Genomic DNA, 17,510 nt, shown 5'->3' with positions numbered 1-17,510 from the left:
GCTGTCGTTATGCTAAAAGCTAGCCATGTGAAGTTGTTGTCAAGTTTACTGTATTTTTTAGACTATAAGACTCATTTTTTCTCCCCCAAAAGCAAGACTTATAGTGCAAATGCAGAAAGATCCTGACTTTTGAACTCCTGCCAATGTGAACCTCAAACCTGCTGCAATGTCAGGGACTTGCTGTACTGTGTCCATGCAGAGGAGGACACAGGAAAACAAACAGAGGACATAAAGTAGCGTAGAGGAGGACACAAGGGGAACACAAAGGGGCATAGAGGAGGACACAAGGACAGAGGCGGACATAGGGAGACACAAACGGTACAAGGAGGCATGGGGTACAAAGGGGGCATAAACCACAAGATACACCAGCATTAGTATATATTTTTTCCCCTGGTTTTTGTCCTCTAAAACTAGGTGCGACTTATGGTCAGGAGTGTCTTATAGTCCCAAAAAATACGGTATATACCAAATACTGTAATTGAGTTGAGGAATACATCTTCCAAAATCACTGGTGTTTTGTTTGTTTTTGGAGCTCCAGAAATGACCCCAGAAGGTGATGTATCCATAGTAATGTTTTACCTAAGATTGATGAAAGTGTGTGAATTAATATTATTATCATTATTATTATTATACACAAATACAAATGCAAACTTAATGGATCACCAGTACTAGTGCATGTTTATTCAATAATTTACAGCAGAATTAGAAACACTAGGAGGAGGACCCTGCCCAGGCAAGCTTACAGTCTAGATGTGTTGAGAACATAGGCGCTATACTTAGCTCAGGACTGAATTTAACATATGTACAGGTGTCCCCTGATCTCACCTAAAGGTTCTTTAACAACAGCAATGACTGATCACATTATTCCCCTCTTCCCCCTTTTCTCATCCTTGCCACTGAAAATCACTCCATCGTCCACCACACTATTGTCTCTTTTCTGTGCACCGCAGTGTTGCCTGGCCCTTGAGAATGGGGCTTGAACCTAGACAGTATCACTCAGTGAGTTAATACACAGTGCTATGTTCTCTGGGGTTCTCTCCACAACAAGAGGGAATAACAGGGAGCATTTATTGTGTAAATGTAGGGAAAAAAGTGCCCCAAATGGTTATTTACCGCAATAGAAGCTTCCTTTTTGCTCCTCCACCGGCTCTTTCCAGTGCTGTCCCTTCTGTAAAACCTTGTTGGCGGCTCGGGAATACGCAGTAGTATGGACCCGATCAGGCTCAGCTTTTTCTGCCAAGCCATCTGTACTCACACAGTAGCACGGAGTCAATTGGGTTCTGCTTTTTCAGATAAAACCCGAGTGGGTCCCTAGTACTGCGCTGACACAGTGTGACCGCACTTCTGGAGGTCTCTGCACTGGAACAGTGAGGTGGAGGGAGACGGGGAAGCCTCTGGAAAATTTCAAGGTTTGTAACTTTTTTGTTTTATAACCTCACAGGTTTACTTTAAAGATAGAGAAGGAAGGGGTAAAATCCACAGACCTATGTATAAATACTAAGATATGTCACTGAATTTTATAAAAGTTGGTTATTGGTGTTGTTTAATGCTATATTATATAATAAAGCATATTACTGAAGAACATGAGAGAAGTTAAGAGGGAGATGTGGTTCCATTGTTGCACTGGGACCTGTTGGCTTTCTCTAACATAACTTAAAAGTGTTGTTTGGTTAAAAGCTAGTGGCTGATTTCACGCACTGGAGGGCAGTAACAGATGGACTGTGACTGGCACTTTGACAGCCAACATTGTGAAATAGTAGAAAGCAATTGCTTTCCTACTAATATTCTGTCCACAGAAAAACATTACAGCAAATACATTCATGTTAGACTATTTTTCTAGCTGTGTATTATTTGTCCATCTGCTGTCTTAAAGCAAATTTGTCATGATAGAAATATTACTGCTGCTATTGCTGATCTTGCTAGAGAAATTGGCAGTTCTATGTCTGATATGTCGGGATTCTCAGGGTTTAGCATAACTTTCTTCCAGAATGTATAAAAATACCCCATAAAGGTTGTTATGAATAAAGATCTATCCACCGTAATTTTGCCTGGCAACCTCATAAGGACACTTGATGAACTTTAGCCCCTCCTATCTCCTGGTTGGGCATTGTCCCTTGGACCAATGATGTGGTGTCCTGCTGTTGACTGTAAAAGAAAGACTATAGCTGAAATACCTCTCCTCCTCCCATGCAGTCACCCCTTTTGGTAATAACTTGGTCCAGAGTGCCAGGCTCACATTGAGTGCAAAAGTTAGATGGAAGAGAGGTTGGTAGTTACCATTTGACCACTGTGTAGCTATTAAAATGATGGTATTTAGAGGATATTAGAAAAAAAAAGAAATGAGTATAGCTTAGCATAAAGGAGGAATGTAAGTCTTTCTACTTTAAGTGAAATACATAACCGTAACCTTAACCCTCCTTTCTGGATGCCTAACCCTAAACCCTCCTGTAAGTGCCTAACCCCTCTCCCCCCACCACCACCACCTAATGCCTAACCCTACCATTGGGCTCCCAAATGACCAATAGCTGTAGCCAATTAGCTCTGATCAGCTAAAACTATGAACTGCAATGTAGTAATAGATAGGTAGGTAAATTATATACCTGGAGGCAGAGCCTTCAGTGTAAGGTCAGCGACCCCTGTGACTTGTAGTCTGGAACTCTAAGGTTGGGAACAGAGTTTCCAGACCAGACAGACAGGAGCGTTTGAGTTTTGATAAATAGCCAAGGTCAATGCCAGATCAAGTAGTCAGCCAAGGCAGGCTCAGCACCATTACAGGTAGTCAGACAAGCTATGTAAGGGATGAGCAGGTTCAGCAACAAATCAGAAAGTCAGTCAGGCCAAGGTCAACAACAGCAGGATCAATCTGACAAGGTACAAGGGCAAGGAACACAGGAGCAAAACTAGCACAACACTAGCTGCAAGATTACAGCAGCCAGGCCTCCTAACGCAAATCCATTTGCACTCACCAGCAAGTGACTGCCAACCAGCATAAGTAAGTGTTCTGTGGTAATTGTTCCTGACAGTGTCACTTTTTCTGGGCCTAACACAGCCTAACATATTTTAACAGTATCTAATTATCTATCTATCTATCTATCTATCTATCTATCTATCTATCTATCTATCTATCTATCTATCTATCTTTCTTTCTTTCTTTCTATCTATCTATCTATCTATCTATCTATCTATCTATCTATCTCTCCAAGTGTCACTTTTTCTGGGTCCTACACAGCCCATCTGCACTAGTCTCCTTTTCCCTTCTCTATCCCACTGATACCGTTCATTTGCTCCTATTTGGATTGAAAAAAGACATACATCCATCGAGTTCAACCAGAGAACAAAGTACATCACCAGCCTGCTCCCTCACATATCCCTGTTGATCCAGAGGAAGGCAAAATACCCTTACAAGGCATGGTCCAATTAGTCCCAAAAGGGAAAAAAATCCTTCCCGACTCCAGATGGCAATCACATAAAATCCCTGGATCAACGTTACTGGGCATTCCCCTGTAATTGTAGCCATGAATGTCTTTTCAACGCAAGGAAAGCATCTAAGCCCCCTTTAAATGCAGGTATAGAATTTGCCATAACTACTTCCTGTGGCAATGCATTCCACATCTTAATTACTCTTACGATAAAGAACCCTTTGCTAAATAAATGGCTAAAACGTTTCCTCCATGCGCAGATCATGTATTCTAGTCCTTTGATAAGGCCTAGGGACAAAAAGCTCATCCGCCAACCTTTCATATTGTCCTTTGATGTATTTATACATGTTAATTAGATCCTCTCTAAAGGCCCATACACACGTCGGATTTGCGCGAACGACGGGTCGTTTGAACGTTCCGTCGTTCGCACGTTTCCGCATGAAATCCGGCGTGTGTACAGACTATCGTTCGGGAGATAAGACTGGTTACCAGCGATCCGCCCGGCGGATCGTTGGTAACCAGTCTTATCTCCCGAACGATAGTCTGTACACACGCCGGATTTCATGCGGAAACGTGCAAACGACGGAACGTTCAAACGACCCGTCGTTCGCGCAAATCCGACGTGTGTATGGGCCTTAAGTCGTCTTTTCTCTAGACTAAATAAACCCAGTTTATCTAACCTTTCTTGGTAAGTGAGACCTTCCGTCCATCGTATCAATTTTGTTGCTCGTCTCTGCACCTGCTCTAAAACTGCAATATCTTTCCTGTAATGTGGTGCCCAGAACTGAATTCCATATTCCAGATGTGGCCTTACTAGAGAGTTAAACAGAGGCAATATTATGCTAGCATCTCGAATTTTTATTTCCCTTTAATGCATTCCAAAATTTTATTAGCTTTAGCTGCAGCGGCTTGGCATTGAATACGATTATTTAACTTGTTGTCGATGAGTATTTCTAAGTCCTTCTCCAAGTTTGATGTCCCCAACTGTATCCCATTTATTTTGTATGGTGCTAGACCATTGGTACGAACAAACTGCATGACTTAACATTTTTTAACATTAAATGTCATATGTCATTTATGTGCCCATATAGCCGTCCTATCCAGATCCTGTTGCAATACGTCACTATCTTCCTGAGAGTTGATGTTTCTGCCCAATTTTGTATCATCTGCAAAAATAGCAACATTGCTTTCTACTGCATCTACTAGGTAATTAATAAATAAATTGAAGAGCACTGGACCCAGTACAGACCCCCGTGGGACCCCACTGCTAACAGTCACCCATTTTGAGTATGATCCATTGACTACAACTCTTTGTTTTCTGTCCATTAGCCAGTTCCCTATCCATGTACACAGACTGTTCCCCAGTCCTTGCATCCTCAACTTTTGCACCAGACTTTTGTGGCGAACACAAGTCTTCTCCCCCCCCCCTCCCCTTCCTTCCTCTACATTTTTTACATTTTTTGGAGTGATTCTTTTTTTTGATTATCTGACCACCAGCCCTTCAATTTTTGACATATGAGGCTGCCAGAGAGGTTTTTCTTTATCACCCAACATTAATTGCATCTGTCAGGCTCTATGCCTTTATCATCCTGCTGGTGGCAGCACTGTGGAACTTTGGTGTGGACTTCCGCTGTCTACCAGCAGATGCCTCTCGTCTTGCTGGGAGCTGTGCAGTTCCCCAGCTCACCAGCAGATAGAACTGTGAGGAAATTCTGGCCAGTCATCTGATCAATGTGCTGCATACTTAAGGGTGGACTTGCTAGCAGAACATTGCTAGATCATTCTGGAACTCTGGAACTCTTGCAGTGTTGTGACTCTGGCCATTTTCCTGTGGTTATTGATCCTTGCCCTTGTACTCTGAACTCCTGGTATTGACCCTTGCTAGTCCGACTATTCTCTTGCATACTGTCTATATTTCTATTATTTCTGATTACCTGGTTTGATTACTGCCTGTCTGACTATTCTCTTGTATGCTGATTTGGTTTATGCACTCCTGTATATATCGTGAGGTCTGTGTTCCTGCGTATGCCATTGTATATATTGTGTGATCTGCATTTCTGCATATTGTTGTATATATCTGTATAGTTAGTCAGTTAAAGGGGTTCTGGTATTTGATTCGTGTTTTTTGGATTGTATGATTGTTTGTGTATGGTGGATGTATATTTGAATTGCTGCACCTTTGTAAATAAACACCTTTTCACCTTCAAATCCAAGCTGTGCAGACCTCAGTATTTATATATATGTGATTGCTTGCTCTTGCCTTGTCTTGATAAGAATATGCATGTGCAGATCCTTACTTTATCATTGCACAAGTATCCTCTCTTTAGAGCCATCACTTTAAAGAGAACCCGAGGTGTGTTTAAAGAATGTTATCTGCATACAGAGGCTGGATCTGCCTATACAGCCCAGCCTCTGTTGCTATCCCAAACCCCACTAAGGTCCCCCTGCACTCTGCAATCCCTCATAAATCACAGCCATGCTGTGAGGCTGTGTTTACATCTGTAGTGTCAGTCTCAGCTGCTCCCCGCCTCCTGCATAGCTCCGGTCCCTGCCCCTGTCCCTTCCCTCCAATCAGCAGGCAGGGAAGGGATGCAGGCGGGGACCGGAGTTCTGCAGGAGGCGGGGAGAGCAGCAGACTGACACTATAGAGATAAACACAGTCAGCTCTGACAAGCTGTTTGTCAGCAGCGTGGCTGTGATTTATGAGGGATTGCAGAGTGCAGGGGGACCTTAGGGGGGTTTGGGATAGCAACAGAGGCTGGGCTGTATAGGCAGATCCAGCCTCTGTATGCAGATAATATTCTTCAAACCCACCTCGGGTTCTCTTTAAATTGCATTTTAATTTATTTTCGGATATTTACAAAAAGGACATTTTTTGTGTACTCATATAACTTGTCCTATTTTGTAGTAGGAACAACTCATATGCTATGGCACCCTTCTTTCTAGTTGCTTAGTAATTGTGCCTTTGGTGACCAGTAAGAGGCATATTCTTACTGTTCTAGTTTCTTTTGTATACAGTATGTGTGTATGCCACATATATTTTACTAGCGATAGAGGGAAACAGGACTTCAAATGAGACATTTCCCATCATTCATTATGCTCATAATATCCTGTCTTACAACTCTTTCATTGTCATTTCCAGGCTTTTCTCATTTCTGTATAAGAATTGGCAGTCTCTGTATTTTATGCTTTCAAAGGACACAGCATGAAAGAGTCATATCCTCTCTTTGACACAAAACATTTATGATATCCCAATCTATATGTGAAAACCACAAGAAAGGAAATACCTGAAACAGTGTGACAAAATTGTATTTGCCCGGGATCACAGCACTAGTTATTTCCTCATACAACAGGTGTGACTTTCACAACATCTTTTGGTAGAATTTGTTTTCTTTTATTTTAAATGACCACTTATAAATAAATCAATAAGTGGAAAAACAGATTTATTGTTATTGCTGTATTCAGCATTTCACATCACTTAATCGGGCAGGGAGACAACAAACCTATGGACTCCATCTTTATTCCTTTTGATCAACTTCAACAGCTGACACAGCTGTATAGCTATATTTTTTCTTCAATAGATGGAGGATTACTAACAATGCTGCACTAGCTCTGCCTTTTTCTTCTGCTAAACACAATTTGTCTAGGTCTTCGTAGCTTAACCACTTGAGTACCAGCAGTCTCTGGACCCTTAAAGGGGAACTTCAGCCTAAACAAACATACTGTCATTAAGTTACATTAGTTATGTTAATTAGAATAGATAAGTAATATAATCTCTTACCCAACCTGTTTTAAAAGAACAGGCAAATGTTTGTGATTCATCGGGGCTGCCATCTTTGTCATGGGGGCAGCCATCTTTTTGGTTGAACGGAGGTGACAGGGAGCAGGAGACAGTTCCAACTGTCCTGTGTCCTGATCATTCCTCCCAGCTGCGCACCCTAGGCTTCAAATGTCAAATTCAAAATGTAGAAAAAAAAAATTGCACCAAAACAGCAGAACGAGAACAACATCAGAAATCCCATCATGCTTTGCACAGCATCAGGGGAAAAATGCCCAGGCAGTTTTCTTCTGTGCAGCTAAAAATGAGGCTTGTATAAGAGAAACAAAGTTCTGATGCTGTGAAACTGTTAAAGAAACACCAGGCCTTTTCAGTGCTGCTGAGTCGATTTTTAGTCTGGAGATTCACTTTAAGGACCAGAGACGGCTGGTTAAAAAAATGGGGATTATTGAAGTCACGCCACGCTATGACAGCAGAGCTCCGTGAGCCGGTTTCATTGCAGCTAGTCATGCGCCTCCGGTGCCAAAACTTACCTTTCTTCCTCGCGGCCATTATAAAAGATGCGATTTGCAGCTAAAAGGGTAAATTTTGGTGCACCGAGATGCCCGTTAGCAGGCTTGCCAAGCACCCAAATTTCTGTTCTATGCCGCAAATCAATTCTTTTATAATAGCTGCCTATGGTGGGGCCATTTTTTCCATAAGGACTCCTGTTGCCTTTTTCCCTGTTTCGGTTTAGGATCCCTTCTTTATATGTAATGAAAGTAACATTGCAGAAAACCCAGCAAGACAGTAGGAGGTAGAAAAGGATGCAATACATTTTAGTTCTTAAAGCGGAATGTAACCCAGCATTTCATCATTATTTACAGCATATTATATGCAATCAGCATTTTTTTTTTACTAGACCAGCATTCAAAGGGTTACACACAGAACGTGAAAGTTCAGTGCAGTGAAATGTGGATGCATTTGAAGTTGTAGATTATGTTATCTTGTGTTTACTTAAATGTATTAAGTAAGGAATGTGACACATTCTCTGCCTGTGGAGAAGCAGCTGGACACAGACAGAGAGTCAAAGTATGTCTGCCTTCAATACATAATGAATAAAACCAGTTATTAATAAGATGCAAAGTCAGCTCACAAAGCAAAAAACTGTAGTTTTGGGAACCTATAATTTCTAAATGAATAATAATATTAATGCACAAATGCAAATATGATAACCGTATGGCATATAAAAAGTAGGAAAACATGTTTTTTTATTGAATATTATGTCAGGGTTTTATACCACTTTAATGCAAACCAGACAGCAAAGAGAATTCTGAGTAACACCAAACTGTATACCATTGCTATGGCTTCCAACAGGATCTCTAAAAACATCATCATTGCAACAGATACAGGTTGAAGTTGAAAGAATATTTAATTATAAAATATCTTACAAATTATATAATTTTATTTTTTACTAAAGTTACCATTTTAATGATTCTGTGACCATTACATTTCTTGCTTATGTTTTCTTTTGGCGTTGATAAAGTTAATAAAGATGAAGGTAAATGAAATTTGTATTAGAAACTAGCAGAGTGAAACAGGATAGCTATACGATTCTATGCCATTTTCTGCTGATCGTGTAAAATAACCATATGTTTTGTATTACTTTCCTGGTTTGTTTTGTATGTGAAGTTGTAGACGCATCATAAAACCTGTGGAATTTGAAGGGAATAGCTCTCCAGTTTGTATCTGCCTTTACTGGAAAAGATGAGCTGGTTATTTTCCATACTGGACAGATATCCTGTCCAATGTCTTTGCTCTAAGTGCTGAAGAAGAACTCTGTAAAGGGTTATTGGGCTCTGAATAAGAATAGAATTTATGTTGTATAAATGTGTATGGCTCATTTACATAGATGGCCAGCTGCACCATTGCTAACTGCTCTTTTTATCACATTTGGTTACTGGTTATTTGGTTACATAATGGTTACCATGCATGTTGTTGCTGCATGGCTAGCAACAATCACCAGACATCTGGAAAATACCAAGCAAATGCAACCAGCAGAGATGGTCAACAAGATGCAAACAATTTTTGGCTTGCAGGCAAATTTAATGAAAATCGTATGCAGCTTGGAATTGGGCCAATCAAATTAATGTGCATATGACCAAACCCTGTGTGATGTGAACAACAAGATGGTGCTGAGCCAGGAGAGTGGCAAAACTGGTTGTTAGCATCTTTAGCGGGGCTGCTGCAGGTCAAGGAACCGACAGCTAAAAAAGGCTTGTTTGATGCAAAGTTAACATTTGGGAGCTCTGTGTAGTAAGCTATCAGATAACATGCTTAGATCTGTGTCTAGAGTTGTAATGCTTCTGACTAAAGCCTTGGAAATCTGAAACATTCTCATACTCTGCTTCTGCTCTGCCTCCTGCCTGCACATACCAGATCCCAAGCAGGACTTTTTAGTCACCCACAAGCAGAGACGGATTTGTTCTTTTTACAAGGCCACTAGGAACTTCTTCAACTGGGACACTCCTGGTACAGTGTGCTGTAGCAGCGTCATGACCAAATGGCAGAGTTGCATTCAGCAACATGAGATAGGCCCAGTGCACACCGAGCGGTTTTTGATGCGATCCGCCATCCGCATCCACCTGTCAAACCGCTCGGTTAATGTATCTCAATGGGATGGTGCACACCGGCGGTTTGAGGATTGTAGCAAACTGCAAACGTGCCTCCTGCTGCACGTTTGCGGTTTGCAGAAGCATTTCTGCCTCAATGTAAAGGATAGGAAAAACGCAAACCGCTCTGAAAAACGCTACTTCAGAGCAGTTTGCCAGGCGTTTTTGTTACAGAAGCTGTTCAGTACAGCTTTTACTGTAACAATTTGCGTAATCTGCTACACAAAAACGCAGCCAAAACCACTAGGTATGTTTAGAAACCCGCTGTAAACATGCCTAGAATCGCACTGAAATCTGCTCCCAAAACTGCTAGCGTTTTGCAGATCTGCTAGCAGTTTTGGTGTGCACTGGGCCTAAGTTGCCTGCTGGCTGGCTCGCCGCTCCTGGGCATAATTGCTGCCTGCCTGCTGCCGTCTGTGCCCCACCAGGATCTTTCTTTATCCCCCACCAGCCACTGGTGTCGTCACGTGATTCGTGGTAAAATACAGTAAATATAATCAAATGCATTTTATTACTCTTATAGAGAAGATAATGAGTAAAGGATAAGGGCTTTTAAAAATGAACTGCAATAAGTGACATCATTTAGAGGACTTTTATGTAATGCATCATGGAGTTCTTAAGAGAAATCACATCATAACTTCAGAAGTCACTAGAGAGTTGTTGTCAACAGACATATAAAAGATCTTAAACAAACTGCAAAGCATAGGAAATCAATATTATAGGAGAATGTTTCTGGCCTGTGTTCCAATTAGAAACAGGTAGGAGTTTTCTGAGCATGTGTACATGTTTGGGATGTTACCAAACCCAAGCTAATGGGGAGCTCCAGCCTATTCACAGTACTTGTCTCCAATTGGCAAAAGCCCCCCTAGGCGTTTCCTAACCCTGTAAACCTTCTCTGTCACAAACTTATGATTAGCTGCATACAAGATCATTTGGATGCCCGGGCGCGCCCAATGAAATAGTGGGTGCCAGGACTACCCGCTATGCAAATTGCAGGTATACATCATGGGTAGTCCCTTTCTGCTAATCGTGGCTTTTACCATTGGTGCGTATGACGGCACCCATTTTACCAGTACACTTTGGTGCCCTTTTTACCTGTTTCTGTCTGGACATCTCCTGTAAGCAAAGACATGAGACAAGTTAATTGAAAGAAAGGTTTCATTGTCAGAAATTCCACAGAGGTAGAAGGAAATCTAAATAAGATCCTTTTTACCTGATGTGAGAGTCTTGGGTAGCAGAAGTCTCTAATGTTATGTACAAAAGACAGATTAACCTCTTGAGGACTGCAGGGCTAAACCCCCCTAGTGACCAGGCAATTTTTAGTTTAAAAGGCCACTGCAGCTTTAAGGCCAAGCTGCAGGGCCGCACAACATAGCACACGAGTGATTCCCCCCCCCCCCTTTTCTCCCCACCAACAGAGCTCTCTGTTGGTGGGGTCTGATCGCTCCCCCCATGTTTATTTATTTTTTAATAAATATTTGTGTTGCCCTTTTTAAAAAAAAAAAACCCTCTTCCTTTAAATCCCTTCCCTCCCTCGCTCCCTCCCTCCAGACAGCCGCCCAATTACGGCGATCGACTGTCATAGGCTTCTGCCTATGAGAGCCGATCGCTCTCTTGTCCCCCAGGGGGACAGCCGTGTCACACGGCTGTCCCCAGTGCAGCGCTGCTGCTGATCGCAGCGCTGCACAGAGTAAATAGACGGCGATCACGCCGTCTAACAGTCTCCCGAGCGGCAATAGCCGCTCGGAGACTGAAGGCGGGGCGGAGCTCCGCCCCCCAAGCAGGAGATGCGCGCGCAGCCTGCGCGCGATCTCCTGCAAAACAGAGCCCCAGGACTTTACGCCAATTGGCGTTAGGCGGTCCTGGGGCTGCCGCCGCGGCCACGCCTACTGGCGTGACGCGGTCGGCAAGAGGTTAAGAAGAATGACTATGGTGTAATGGTCTTAAAGTGTATCCGAGATGAACTTTTACCCATTGCATAATTGTGTTCCTTTCCTGTTGTTTATAGGGCATTCCTCAAGCCAAATACATTTTTTGTCTTTGTTTTAATACTCTAATTCCCTATAAACTAAACAAGCCACGCCCACAGGTTTTCAGAGAGCCAAGGCACTTTCAGACAGTAGCAAGGGCTCATGGGAGCTCAGTCTGGGCAGGAGGAGGGGGAGGTATTACTAGCCAGAGATTTCAGAGGCAGAGGAGAGGAGGGGGGATTAGGTTTTTTTTGCTTAAGATGCAGATAAGCCTGCCTCTGTGTAATGTTTACAGACAACATGGCTGCTGTCATTGTATCACAGGAAAAAATAATCATATTCTATTAAAGCTGTTTGCAGCTAGATTTGCTGTGTAAACTATCTAAACTTTAGATAAGATATATAGACAAGTTACTTGTTATAGTTAGTTTTTCATCTCGGATCCGCTTTAACGTTTTGCATATCAACGTGTACCTGAAACACAGTTCAAAGTATAAAACTGAGGATGCCCCATGTAGCAGGGTGCCTTAACTCACATTCCAGAAGGTCCATATTAGTATTAGTATAATCCTCTTTGTCAAGCTCTGGCCCAGCCTTCACCTATCTTAAACAGTTACATGTCAGAATGTATCATTTCTTTAAGTGAGGTTCTACATGCTTCTTAGTGGAATTTGTATAAACAGGATGAGCCCATGAAAACTAAATAGTTATGTCACTTTTGTATAGAATCTGGACTAGTGCACTTTTGGACTTCTATGTATACAATCTAATGTACTTTTAGAAAAAAAATCTTTTTTCGCAAGCATGGCGTATTTTGAGGCCCCTTTTCCACTTGTGCGCTGCCCTGCATTACGCTGCCCTGCCGCAAGGGTCATGCAAATCTATGGAGACTTGCACCCTTGACAGGATGCAACGCGGTGCGCTGTAAATATCCAAATCCGGATGCAAAGTCTGCAGCGCATTGCCACACAATCTGTGCCTACCACATGGATTATGCAGCAATGCAAGTCAACAGGTGACACAGCAAGTGTGAACATCAGGAGCACGGTGCAACGTGGCACGCATGCGTGGACTGATGGGAGTCCCAGTGGCGTACATCCTGACCAGTAGGGAGCTGGGAGGGGGGATGGCGCTATGCATATGAAAAAGGAATACCGATTTCTGCGGTGGGGTGATGCGGCGGCAGGCTCCCCTGCTGAGCGATCACTGCACCATTTAAACGTAAAACCAGCCTGAGGCTCCCTGCACACTGCATGCGATTCAGATTTTTAATCGGTTTTTACATCCGACTCCGATTTTTAATCGTTAATGCATGCTGCGTTTTTTTCCTCTGTTTTTATGTTGATTGCATTCAGGGAAAATCAGATTTGCAAATCGGAAACGGAATCGCAAAACTGATTTGCAGTGTGCAGGGAGCCTGAGGGTTAAGGTTAGGCCCTTGGTAAGGAAAAGGTTAGCTGCAAGGTCTAGGAGGTCTTGTGGGAGGGTAGCAGTAATCAAGGGGTTAAGATCAGTGATGACTAAAATTAGGCCGGGGGTATTTAAGGTTAGAGCATGAAATGCAGTGGCAAGACACCCCTTTGCTAGAATACACTCCATATACTTCTGAAATATCAGTTTTACATAGACGGGCCCTTTAGCCATCAGTTAAAGACAATTGTTATGATCTAAATCACATTGTGAAGACGGTATTAGAGCCTGTTTCACAGTTACACATTTTCCTCCACTAGACTTATTAAAAGGAATTATACTGCATGTATGAGATTGAGGATTCCCATTGAATCCAGCTGCTTGGTATGCTGTTGCTGTCATTTAGGCAACTGAAAAACATGTGTGTCTTGCATTTCCATAGTGTGTTTGCATACTTATTGCACATAATGTAGTGGAATTGTAAACTTGCAGGAGATAGGAATAATTTATGGGAGCTGTGAAGTTCAGTTTATAGAACCTCTGTCCTATTCTAAAGCATACATCCTGTGTCCTTAGAATAAATTAAGCAATAAAATATTCTCTGATTTGTCTTTCCCCTGTTGGAAAGTCACAATTTTCATTGTAGGAAAATGAATGTATTATTTAAATCATTGAACAGACTGTATAATTCAGTTTTAAGTAAACTGTTCAGTTGGGTATTGATTACCTTATGTTACTGTGCATATCTGCACTGAAAAATGTAGATATTGATTCTGATTTATAGGAAGCTATTTTGGCTCCTCAAGCATCTTGTAAATCCACAGAATCCGGTACATATAGAGAGCCTAATTTTCATCAAATTTCTAGCCAGTATGCAGAAACACAGGCCATGTATGCAATCATGCCCAAAACAAGTTATAATAGAAGTACAGCAAGAAACACAAGAGTTGAACATAGGCCAGTATGCAACATAAGTTTAAACATATCTCCGGACTATAAGACGCACCTAGATTTAGAGGGCAAAAGCCAGGTGAAAAAATATACTAAATCTGATTCGTCCATGGTTTAGGAGTGTCTTGCAGATGTTCTCCCCAAATTATTGTCTTTCATGTGTCTCCCTTCTGTGACCTCCTTTGCCTGCTTGTGTGTCCTCTTCTGTCCCTGTGTCCTCCTTCCCCATGTGTCCCTTCTTTCCCCTGTGTCCTCCATTGCTCCCCCTGTGTCCTCCATTGCTCCCCTTCTGTCCCCCTGTTCTCTTTTCTCCCCCTGTGTGTCCCCTTCTTTCTCCCTCTGTCCTCCTCCACTCCCCCCTCCCATGTCTCCTAGGCTCCCCGTGCATAAAATGTAAGTAGAGGCAGCGCAGCGCAGCTCACCTCATCCAGTGGCGATCAGAGACCTCTCCCTCACTGCTCTCCTAGTGCTAAGTTCTGCTGATGGCACAATCTGATGGCACTAGGGGAACAACGAAGGAGAGGAGAGGTCTCTGATCGCCGCCGGATGAGGTGAGCCTTACTGGTGCAGGGCCGTTTCTTGGGCAGTGGAGACAGGGCGACCACCCTGGGCACAGACCAGCAAGTAGAAGAAGGGGGGCACAGGCAGAAGGATATAACCGCTAGGGAGCTGGTGATGCGCAATGCAGCCAAATGGAAAAAGAAAGAAGATTACCAGCGCGATTACCACAGGCTGTCAGTGCGTGGCACCCATGGAGGAGTCGGCTTTCTGGGCTCTCTTCGCCTGTGTATTATCCTTGTCCCTGTTTCCTCCTGGATGCAAGGCTGGTCACTAGTAAGTAGGCAGATCTACTTGTGACCTGTGGCTGTGTGACTGTCCCTAAAGAGTAAGGGTTTGCGAGTCCACGGGTGGCGGGAAGGGGGAGCAATTTTTACAGCGTCGCCCTGGGTAAAATTTAGCCTAGAAACTGCCCTGCTGCTGCTACTTACATTTGTGCACGGGGAGCAGATGAAACATGGTGGGGGGGGGGGAGCGGAGGACACTGGGGGACAATACAGGGAGACCCTGACATTGTGGTGGGTCGGTGGTTTGTATCTGCGGGCTGATCGTAAGTCGGGGACTTCCTTTATTATTGATTTATAAAGTGCCATCATATTCTGTGGCGCTGTATTTGGCATATAAGATAAAATATTTTTTAGGGAGAAAAAGTGCTCAGCTTATGGTACTTCATTTATTTGGTTCTAGTTCTACTTTTTTCCAGTTGGGGTACTGCAGTTAGGGTACCTTTAGAGATATCGTGGACATACTATACTTTATATAATGTCCTTTGATGGGATCCATTGATGGTAATTTTTTTAAATTCTTATAATTTTCTAATTGTACTCCTTTACCATTCTTGTATTGTTTTGGGTTGACAGTAAGCCAAAAATATGTTGATTGTTTATTGCAGACATCATGCTTCTAGATTAATCATTACAGGAGGGGTTACACAGCCTGCAGAAAAGGGGTTTTCCTGACTAAGCAGTGATTGTGTCACAACACATGGTATTGGGCAAAGGGATACCCAACCCATAACCCAGTGGCCCCTTATTTTTACCACTAACTTAGCTATTCTGCCCCTTCCTCTCTACATAGAACAGAACAAGTGGCTCAGCTATACCACATCTCTGCATCCTCAAAACTATCACCAGAAATGATCACCAACATTTTTTTCAAATGTAAAGCAGGCCATACACTGGCTCGATTCACGGCCGTTTCGACAGCAGATCCGATCCTGGGATCGGATCTGCTGCCAATCGCTTGCGCTAAACGCACCCGCCGATCCGATTCCCTCCCGAAATCGGATCGGACCGTCGATCGCGCCGTGCGGGAAATTACCCTCGATCGCCCGGCGGTAGGAGCGCGTCGCTTGCGGCGTACGATTCGGGCCCGATCCGAGCATGTATACATTACCTGAAGCTGGCTCCGGGGTCCTCTTCTCCTCGCTGCACCGCATTTCCGCATGTCCCAGTGTACGCTTATACTTCCTGTGTCACTCCGGTGACCAGGAAGTTGAAATAGAGGGCGCTCTATTTGAACTTCCTGGTCACGGAGTAACACAGGAAGCGCCGGGATGGAGCAAGAACAGCGGTGCGGTGCAGTGCGGAGAAGACGCCCGGGAGCCAGCCTCAGGTAATGTATACGGGGGGGGGACAGGCGGCAGGAGCAGCTGAACAGATTGTGATCGGTTTCAGGCTGAAATCGATTCACAATCTGTTTGCAGTAAAGGCAGCCATACGATCCCTATCTGATCAGATTCGATCAGATAGGGATCTGTCAGCTGGTCGATCTAATGGCACATCGACCAGTGTATGGCCACCTTTAATTATTATTGTTTCTATAGTCACTTTCTCTTTTCAAAATACAAAAATGAAGCAATCCTCCAGACAAGGCTGATTTCTCAAGTTATCAACCTCCTTGCCCAGGCTACTCCTCTATCTTCATTTCTAGCATTTCTGGTATTCCCATTAGTCAGGGCTTACAGACAGACTGTCAGACTGTATACAGTATTTAATCATAACTGTGCAGAGTCTTAATTAAATGCCTCCATTAGCAGGATCACTCCTCTGCTGGCAGATTGCTCCAGTCCTCACTGCAGCTCTGCTATCAACACTTTATTTTTGAGACAGAAGCAGCTGAAGGTATTGTTCAAACATTTCTTCAGGAATTTCCTGTCCGGCTTGTAAACTGAACAGCCTTCTGAGAAGTTAAAAAAGAAATCAAAGGAGAATTCTGAAGGAGTCATTTCTACTTCTTGCCTAATCTCGCTGCTTCTGTAATGAAACCAACAGCACTTGACCTCTGAACTCAATTAAAAAGTATAGCAGAAGTGTGGAAGCAGTCCTCCTGTGCTGAGCTGTAGACTTCTACACGTCCTGCGGATGGCCAAAGTTCTATTTTGATGATCAAATCCAATTCCCCTTATAACCTCTACTTCCTGGAGCTTTCAATTGCACGCTGCATAGGAGTATTCGGAGCAAGGCATTTGCTGTAGTGTAGCTGCTCTCCGTCTCTTCCTCGCACGCTCCTCTGTCATCCAGATTACTTCTTCTTCCTCCAGTGACCTTGCTAAAAGTACATCTCCTGCCTGATTGTGAAAAGGCAGCAGTGTTTTCCTGCTGGATGTGTAGTGCCATTCCTGGGTGATGGAGTCACGGGAGAAGCTGCAGTGACTGAGCAATGAGGCAGGGAACAGATGCGAGGAAGGCACTGCTATAGGAAGCTGAGCCAGGCTGCTAGTAGACGGGAAGTCTATCCACTACAAACATCTACACTGGTGAGTCCTCTGTGC

General features: G+C 43.3%; 1 protein-coding gene across 5 annotated transcripts in view; it reads left to right on the top strand.

Annotated features, from left to right (window-relative positions):
• The window catches only part of ARHGAP24 (Rho GTPase activating protein 24), a 682,757-nt gene that overhangs the window by 478,208 nt on the left and 187,039 nt on the right, over positions 1–17,510 (top strand). The window contains exon 1 of one of the 5 annotated variants that reach the window (XM_068233504.1): positions 17,165–17,495. The exons of the other annotated variants lie outside the window; for them this stretch is intronic. The gene's annotated coding sequence lies outside the window, so the exon portion shown is untranslated. Of the gene's footprint in view, positions 1–17,164; positions 17,496–17,510 lie in introns of those variants that run through there. 5 annotated transcript variants of the gene reach the window in all.

The sequence above is a fragment of the Hyperolius riggenbachi genome, chromosome 1 (assembly GCF_040937935.1).
Source record: "Hyperolius riggenbachi isolate aHypRig1 chromosome 1, aHypRig1.pri, whole genome shotgun sequence".
Lineage (NCBI taxonomy): Eukaryota > Metazoa > Chordata > Amphibia > Anura > Hyperoliidae > Hyperolius > Hyperolius riggenbachi.
This window is presented reverse-complemented; position numbering and strand designations above follow the sequence as displayed.